Source organism: Periplaneta americana, chromosome 7, assembly GCF_040183065.1.
Source record: "Periplaneta americana isolate PAMFEO1 chromosome 7, P.americana_PAMFEO1_priV1, whole genome shotgun sequence".
Taxonomy (NCBI): Eukaryota; Metazoa; Arthropoda; class Insecta; order Blattodea; family Blattidae; genus Periplaneta; species Periplaneta americana.
Genome location: NC_091123.1, coordinates 15,120,271 through 15,129,679, shown reverse-complemented (window position 1 = coordinate 15,129,679; position 9,409 = coordinate 15,120,271).

The following is a 9,409-nucleotide window of genomic DNA, read 5'->3' as shown; positions in this document are numbered from 1 at the left end:
AAATTCGTCTTTCAGGTATGTAATAAACGATCTTCGCACAAAATAATGTACGATACACGAGCGGTATGTTTGTTTTCATGTTCTCGGAAATTAAAAAAGCTCAACTACGTTTCGCTTTTTCAATCTTTTCCTCGACCATGAAAACGTCAACATACCGCTCTTGTAACGTATATTACTATGTTGTCAAACGCCTGGCATTAGAAAACAACAACAACAAACAACAACAAACTTATACCATCATTTTGTGTATGGAGTAGATATTACATCTTCACTCTGTTGGAAAACTTGAACAGGATCCTGGTTGTTAACTACTATAGAATTTCGATTTGTTGTTTCGAGGGGTTTTTGGAAACTCTGTTTATGTGTAGCTGAGATGTCAGTAATGTTTTTGTTGGGTGAAATATTGCTTGCGTTATTAAAATCTGATGGATGAGAAGATGCTATATTATACCTACTATGTACCAGTTTTTTTCTTCTCTCTTCTGGACGGGCTTTACCCACATGTATATTTATTCCTGCATTGGATTTACATAATTATCTGTAAATTAGACAACGTGTTGTTCCTTCATTTGTGCTACTTTGTGACATTTTGATAAAGTAATTATATATCAAACAGAATACTCTTATTTCACTATTGTGACTGACATATTTCGACATTTAAATTTATAAAAGACATACTTCGATAATACCCGTAGATATGCACCAAAAATTCATAGACTATAAATTATTTGTTCAGAACTAAAAGTTTCATGAGTTATTTATAATTATGTCCTCAGTAACCATGTATCAAATCCACAAAATATATAGGGGGAAGTCTTGCAGTACCGACCGCTTAAGGTTTTTGGGTTATAAATAAGAAAACATTCAACTTTTTTACACATTCTTTTGATATAATGTAAGTACATATATTATTTAACTCAATGGTAATTACAAAAATAATTCAGAAATTAATATTAATACAAAACATAAACAAATTAAATGTCCATAAAATCGATACAATCAGAAAATTGGCAGGCAGTACCAGTCTCACATTACTTTTGACAAAAAATCACATTCATACGTGTCAGATTTCTCAGGAATGCTGGCACAGGCTTCGTGAGCCCACATTTGGCATGAAGAACATTGGATCAAATCTTCATCATGAGATTCCCCGCAAAAAATGCATGTAGTTTCCTCCTTTTCGTCATTTTTCTAAGTTGTCTTTCTTGAGATTTTTGGGAAGAATTTTCCTGATAGGGGGCGTTTCCCACACACTAGGCTCTTGACTTCTCTCTTCAACTTTTCATTATTTTTTTCTTCTAGATATGTCTTGTAAGGACTGGATGTCAAAACCTCACTTCTTTCAGATTTTCGGCGTCGGCTAACTTCTCGCTTCTTACTGGCATCCGGAATTGGGCTGAGCTACTGAATTGTTTCCTTTACAACAGTGGTATCATTAGGCCTATCAGTAGGAGTAGGCCTATTAGGACTAGTCTCATGATGTGAACTTGCCTTAGGTGCAGAAGTCATGTCAGGGAATGGAAGCATAGGCCTAACTGTTGGGCTCTCAGTTTGATCCACGTTCGTTTGAGCTTCACCTATGAGGAGTCTTTCATTTATGCGTTGTCGAGGAAATATGAAAAATGGTGGAATGTACTGACCCCCAGCATTCATACAGAATAGTACAGAAACACTTCTTCCCCTTTCAGCCGAATTCAGTTTACCCACTTGACGGTTCTGTTTCAGCGAAATAACTTTGGAATGTTTTTGTACAGTAATGACACTAGTTTCGTCACAGTTATAAATTTTATAGGGTGTGAATTCATATTTTTCCATTAGATTTTAAGACTCTCAAAGAATCGATTGACTTGTGGCTTGTTAAACCCAATTGATCTATTAAGGTTTGTCGATTCAGGAGTTGGGAGAGACAAATTCGGGTGCCGTTTCATGAATTCATAATAAAATTGCTTACCAGCAGTCTTTTTGTCACGGTTGAATTGATGAGGAATTTTTAAGGCCTCAGCAAGTTGAAAAGCTAGATTCAAAAACTCTTTCCTTGTGAGTGGTAATAATCTATCAGATATATCTTTCAAATGATCCAATAGAACTCCTTCGAATTCGGCATTGAACGTGGGTTTAAAACGGCCAAGTGCAGGAGTGAATAATTTCCTTACCTCTTTTTACGGCAGAAACACGCTCAATCAACGTACTTTTGGGGATATTGTCTATTTCAGCAGCTTTGCGGATAGAAAGTTGGCCAGTTAACACATTCTCTACAGCTTGTTTCATAGAATCTGGATGTCATTTTCCTTTGGAAGGTCTACTTATCACTGTAGGCATCATGAATGTCTTATAAAAATATTAAACGAACATAACTTACATGAAAGAATATGACCGGTACTGCAAGATCAAGAGGTGACCGGTACTGACTGACACACAACGAAACATATAATATCTTTTTCTATAGCACTATTATGTTATGTAACATGGATCATGCACAAAAGTAATTCATAAATCATGACTGAATCGAATGAAACAAGATTTATAACGATACTTACCGAATTGCCTTGGTGTCAGTCAATTTAAATTTAGTCGATTCGCGCCACACCAAACAGAAAAGTCTTTCAACCGACTTTGTTAACGAATGAATGTAGATTTAAGTTTGAATTATTTACCAGTGATTACTGACTGTTAGAAGTAACGTACACTACATTTCGCGTCTTGCTAATTGTTGTCGGTATTTAAAAACAGACACTGACCGGTACTGTATGCTGACCGGCGCTGCAAGACTTCCCCCTATAAAAGTAAATTTCTTCTGAAGGAATGAAAAATAACTGTCATAACATTCACCCACATAAATAAAACTATCTTCTTCAGTATTATCCTTTCGAACAATAAATACTTAATCATATTACCAAGAAAGACTTTATTAAATTATAACTCCAGATCCAAACAATACCATTCTGTTCACAGCCTTCTATAGGCTGAGAAATAAAGAGATTGTTTTGTTAAATGTTAACCAAATTTTGAGAAACCCCATAAGTAAAAAATGCTTGAACATGAATATTGAGTCATATTCCGTTTAAAAAATATTCTGTTGCATACAGAAATATTCGATACTTATGTATTTACCAACATTTCCTATTTCAAATATTTCAATTCTTAACTCATGCATTTCTTTTAAACAGTTTGTGTAATATATTAGACCGGCGGTTCCCAAAGTGTGCTCCGCGGAGCCCTTGGGGCTCCGCGAATGATTCTCATGGGCTCCGTCCGCGACAGTTATGAAAACCACAAAAATTTCTGCTTCTATCTAGTGTCTAGCGGTAAAAATGGAAACTACTTCCATTAAGCGAAAAATACTTTCTCAGAAAGTAGTTTCCGTTCTTCTTGATACATAGAAGCAGCAATAATAGATCTACTCGTCACTGAAACTATCTCGATCTTTTTTGCTTGCCAAGTACTCGATAATTCTCTATGTTTTATATACCTGGCAGGCAGCGTTTGTTATTCGTGGTACGTGGAACCTACAATCTATTGACTGTTACGTTGCCTCAAAAAAATATATATATATACCTGCATATTAATTTGATTTCACAAGTGTTAGTTAAACTTTCGTTGAAATGGAACTGTGGCTTAAGACGGGCTCCCCAAGACCTGAGAGTCATCAGCTATCAACCAATGCTCAATCAAAGGGAGATAACAACAGTTGTAACCTTACTTTCAAAGAAGATAGTGCGAATTTCTCGGAATTGAGTTCAGAATGTGCTGAACAAGATCCTGCCTCATAGTGTACGATGCCTAGTGTAGTAGTATTGAAAGGAAGTATAATATTGTGATTCAAATTTGAACATGGATTTCACTGACTTTCACAGTGTGTGATATACTGGGTGTTCATTTCAAAGTGTGTCATGACGTCACTGTTGGGCCACCGATTTGAAGCGAGTTTCAGTTTATATGTTAGAGAAGTTGCCTATTATTTAAGGCGTTCTTCAATCTGAACTTGAGAATGTGTACGGTATAACTTGAACGTCGTAGCAACAGATGGCGGTCTGTACGGTCTGTGTGCTACCATAACCTCTTTCGAACTGTGTTTTGCGCCGGAAAGTCGTACGCAGGGTATTTGTTATCATCGGTTGCGTATGGTAACATTCCACAACACAAATCAAATGCTCCGTGTCCATGTTGACCGTCGAAGTTAATGTCAACAAATACGTAAGTAATCGTCTTAACCCTCTCCCCATATCTCGACAGTACCTATTTCCAAACAGTTCACATTCCTGCCACTACCGGCGTTACCATACGTATCGGCACGTACTCTTCAGAATGAACGCCGTACTTGCTAGCCAACTTCTCTGCCTCTTAGATTATACACCTGAGCTGCGGAAGTGTAGGAAGATTGAATTCTCTAGGCTCATCAGCTAGCCACATGACGGCATGCAGCGAGCCAAGACACATTTTGAACTGAACACCCAGTATAACAAAGTTTTACCCGATAGTTCTATGTTCCCTGCCAAGTTTAGACGGCATTTCGAAACTCATCCTGAATTCACAATGAAACTGCAGACTACTGCAAAAGAAAGTGACGAACTCCATGCATTTCAGACAACATTTTTATCTCATGTAAAGACAAATAACGAGAAAGCACTGGAAGCGTCGTATTTGGTTCGTCATGATCTGGCTCTTGCTGGTAAACCTCATACCCTTGCTGAAACTGTTATGAAACCACTATTAGTGAAGGTAGTGAAGTGCATGATGGACGAAAAACTGCAAACTTGCCCTTTGCCCTTATCAAATAACACTGCTCATAATCGATCCAGAATCTATCAAGAGATGTAAAAAATATAATTTCCCGTATTAGTTAAACGAAATTTTCGCTACAACTTGAATCCATGGACGTTGTCGGATTAGCTGTGTTAATGACGTTTGTGCGGTAAGAATTTTCAGGTCCTTTCATGAAGATATTTTGTTCTGCAAGCCATTGCCATCCTCTACAAGTGGTACTGAATTTTTTTTCTTAATTGAAAACTCGATAGGCCTACCGTGGGACAATTGCATTGACATGTGCACATATGGCGCAAAGGCCATGGTAAGTGCTGTTGCTGGCACTGTTACAAGGATAAAGAAAGTAAAAAAAAATGCACAAGTAGTCATTATGTACTACACCAACACGATTTCGCAGCGAAAAAATGCCAGCGATAATAAAGCAGGTACTAGACAATGCCGTCAAAATTATCAACTTTGTTAAGGCACGAACTTTGCAGTGTAGGCTACTCAAAATCCTGTGTGAAAATATGGGAATTATACACAAGTCATTGTTATTAGTATTACACACTGAAGTGCGATGATTGTCGCGAGGTAAAGTGTTGCCCCGTTTACATGAACTTCGAACGGAAGTTTCTTCACTTTTGAATGATCAAAACAGTTTCCTAGAAGATTATTTTAATGATCAGGAATAGTTGTGCAAATTATGTTACTTGGCAGATATTTTTTCAAAAGTGAACGAATTTAGCTCATCCATACAAGGTAAACGGAAGACTATATCCGATGCTAATGACAAAATTGCCGTGTTGAAGAAAAAGATAGGATTCTACATGGAAAGCGTCGAGAAGAAGGACTAGACATGTTTCTCATTGACTTCAAACTTTATAGAAGAAAATAACATAACAATGAATGATTCATTCATAGCAATAATAAAAGAACACCTTGACAATTTACTTCAAAATATGAAGTCATACTTTCAAAGGCCCACCGGCGTGGCTCAGTCGGTTAAGGCGCTTGCCTGCCGGTCTGAAGTTGCGCTCGGGCGCGGGTTCGATCCCCGCTTGGGCTGATTACCTGGTTGGGTTTTTTCCGAGGTATTCCCCAACCGTAAGGTGAATGCCAGGTAATCTATTGCGAATCCTCGGCCTCGTATCGCCAAATATCACCTCGCTATCACCAATCTCGTCGACGCTAAATAACCTCGTAGTTGATACAGCGTCGTTAAATAACCAACTAAAAAAACTTTCAAAAGGACACTCATGAATCGATTCTAAAGAAATATGAGTGGACTGTAGATCCATTTCCAGTGAAGTCAAAACCAGCAGCCCTCACTCCGGCAGAATATTATATATATATGGTTTCGGAAAGCCACTGTCAGGCAAACCACTTCTCGAATTTTGGGCTACGTTAGGGGAGCATATTTTGATGTTAAGTTCAGAAGCAAAATTTCTCTTGCTGCCTTTTGGTATTATGTTTGGTACTACGTACCTTTGTGAAACGGCCTTTTCGAGGTACACGGCTACAAAAACAAAATATCGAGCTTGTTTGGACGCAGAAGACGATATATATCTTCAACTGACTTCTATGACACCGGACATTGACAAACTGCCGCAAGAAGTAAGCATATTCTTCACATTAACTTCGGATGTAAATGTAACATTGTAACATGTTTTTAAATATCTGAAATACTTGTTATATAATTTTGTAGATTTAAATAATATTATCTTCAGTACTTTTTCACTATTGTTTCCTTTATTAATGCAGCCTTATATAACTAATTATTCTTACTTCCGTATATGTATCGTGTATAATATGCTTAATCTAGTTTCGTCTAGGAGCCTGGAGGGCACTTAAAATCGTCAACGAAGAGGGGGCGAGAATATGTCCTCTTTGCGGTAGAGGCGAGACATCACACCATATTTTATCGGAGTATGAAGCCACAGAAGCTCTGAGGAAACGATTCCTGCCAGAGTTTTTCATTACATCTAGCAGGGGGTATTTGGCAACATACGATATATTAAATAATGCTAAATTCTGTGACTGTGTGGGAAAATTTATGGCAAAAGTTCAACAGTTGAGGGTGGAACTGGCCGAGGGGGAGGGAGCCGAGGAAAGAAGCGAAAGAGTTATTTATTAGTGTTGTAATGAGTAGTATTAACATTGAGCGAATGAGGTAATTAGGGGATAATGTTCTTTTTGTATTTATTATGTCTTTTTTTTTCTATTTGTATTTTATTGCGTGTGTATGGTTTTTTATATATTACCTTTATATTTATTATTTGGATTATTTGGTGCAGTTTCAATAAGGAATTGAATTGTTTATATATGTATGTATGTATGTATGTATGTATGTATGTATGTATGTATGTATGTATGTATGTATGTATGTATGTATGTATGTATGTATGTATGTATGTATGTCTGTCTGTCTCGTGACCATAATATTGTACGAAATGGAAATATAAAAATTGGAGATTTATCCTTCGAAGAGGTGGAAAAATTCAAATATCTTGGAGCAACAGTAACAAATATAAATGACACTCGGGAGGAAATTAAACGCAGAATAAATATGGGAAATGCGTGTTATTATTCGGTTCAGAAGATTTTGTCATTTAGTCTGGTATCAAAAAATCTGAAAGTTAGAATTTATAAAACAGTTATATTACCGGTTCTTCTGTATGGCTGTGAAACTTGGACTCTCACTCTGAGAGAGGAACATAGGTTAAGGGTTTTGAGAATAAGGTGCTTAGGAAAATATTTGGGGCTAAGCTAAGTTACAGGAGAATGGAGAAAGTTACACAACACAGAACTGCACGCATTGTATTGTTCACCTGACATAATTAGGAACATTAAATCCAGACGTTTGAGATGGGCAGGGCATGTAGCACGTATGGGCGAATCCAGAAATGCATATAGAGTGTTAGTTGGGAGACCGGAGGGAAAAAAGACCTTTAGGGAGGCCGAGACGTAGATGGGAGGATAATATTAAAATGGATTTGAGAGAGGTGGGGTATGATGATAGAGACTGGATTAATCTTGCACAGGTTAGGGACCGCTGGCGGGCTTATGTGAGGGCGGCAATGAACCTTCGGGTTCGTTAAAAGCCATTTGTAAGTAAGTATGTATGTATGTATGTATGTATGTATGTATGTATGTATGTATGTATGTGTGTCTCACTGTGTTTTTTTTCACATCTAACATATATTTTATTTTTATTATTTTTTGTGAAATTTGGTATGAAGTTAGATTAGTCGTAATTCTGATAATTAATGATAACGGCAGTAACAATAACTGTTATTTTACTATTATTATTAGTAATATTATTTTTGTTTTGAAGTTTCAAACTGTGCAAAGTTATAGCACGAATGGCCGTACGGGCTCGTGCGAAGGATCTTGTGTACATGAGTTTGTAATATGCTTCATAGAACGTAGTCAGGTAAAAAATAATAACTAAATATTTCTTGGGGCTCCAGAAGAAAATTTGGCTTCAAAAAGGGCTCCGTGGCTGAAAAAGTTTGGGAACCGCTGTATTAAGATTATTGCATTATATTATTTCATGCAGAACTTTATGTCCTTAGTGACATTTCATACCGATTATAGTAAAAACTTGTTCACATGAAGAAAAATTGTGAAATCAGCTTTTAAATACTGGTATATTTGAAACAAATTTTCAATTAATTCATGAATTAGGTATGGTTAATATTAATTTATTATTGTATGTAAAGCTATTATGATAGTAGGAAAAATTATTGCTGGTTATATTATGATTAAAAGATGGGAGTTTCCATTATGACAATCAACAATGCATAACCTGAAAGGACAAATGAAAATCGTAGATGATTAAATGGCTACTACAAATCAACAGCGGTCACAATGTGTTCTTTGGTATGCTAAATTTGAAAGTGTTAAAAGAGTTGAAAGGGAATTTAGACGTGAGTATGGTGTGCGTAATGTACCTAAATACGATTCCATAATGTTGTGGTGTCGAACATATGTAGAAATAGGTTCTGGGTAATTGTGAATTACAGGAACGCCACTTTTTACCTTTTTCAAAATCGCTGAAATAAACTATAAAATGAAAGTATTCATTAGTACAAATAGATGTGATCACTTGGAGAGCTGTGGGCCCACCCAACCCGCCCTAAATAGGTACTTTACTTATATGCGAAAATCGTCGTCTGTTAATGAAGAATGCAGCCATATTTCGTTGATTTCATAGTGGGTTTCAGTGTCGCCAACATAGTAACAATACACACCTAATAAAACCTAACCTAACCTTCCACCTGTAGCAACATTCTTCACGTTTAGTATCATTTCGTTTGCATGTATTGGCAACCCAGCTACTCGTGTCGGGGAGCCATCTAGTGGAAGTAGACCGTACTGCCAGGAAGAAGAACATTCTGCAATATTCGTTCAATGGCCAGTAATATACTCCATCTTGGCGTGCCCAAGCTTCACAATTAATTAGGTTCTGTGTTAAAAAGAAACATGCAGACGAAACCCAGTACGAGAAGCAGCTGTCTCTTGGCTTGGTCCCTAAACTCTCCAGATCTAACCCCTCCTGATTTGTTCGTGTAGGATTTTGTTAAAGACATTGTCTGTTCACAAAAAACCAGGAACATTGATGATCTGAGAGTAAAAATTACTCTAGCTTTTCAACAAATTA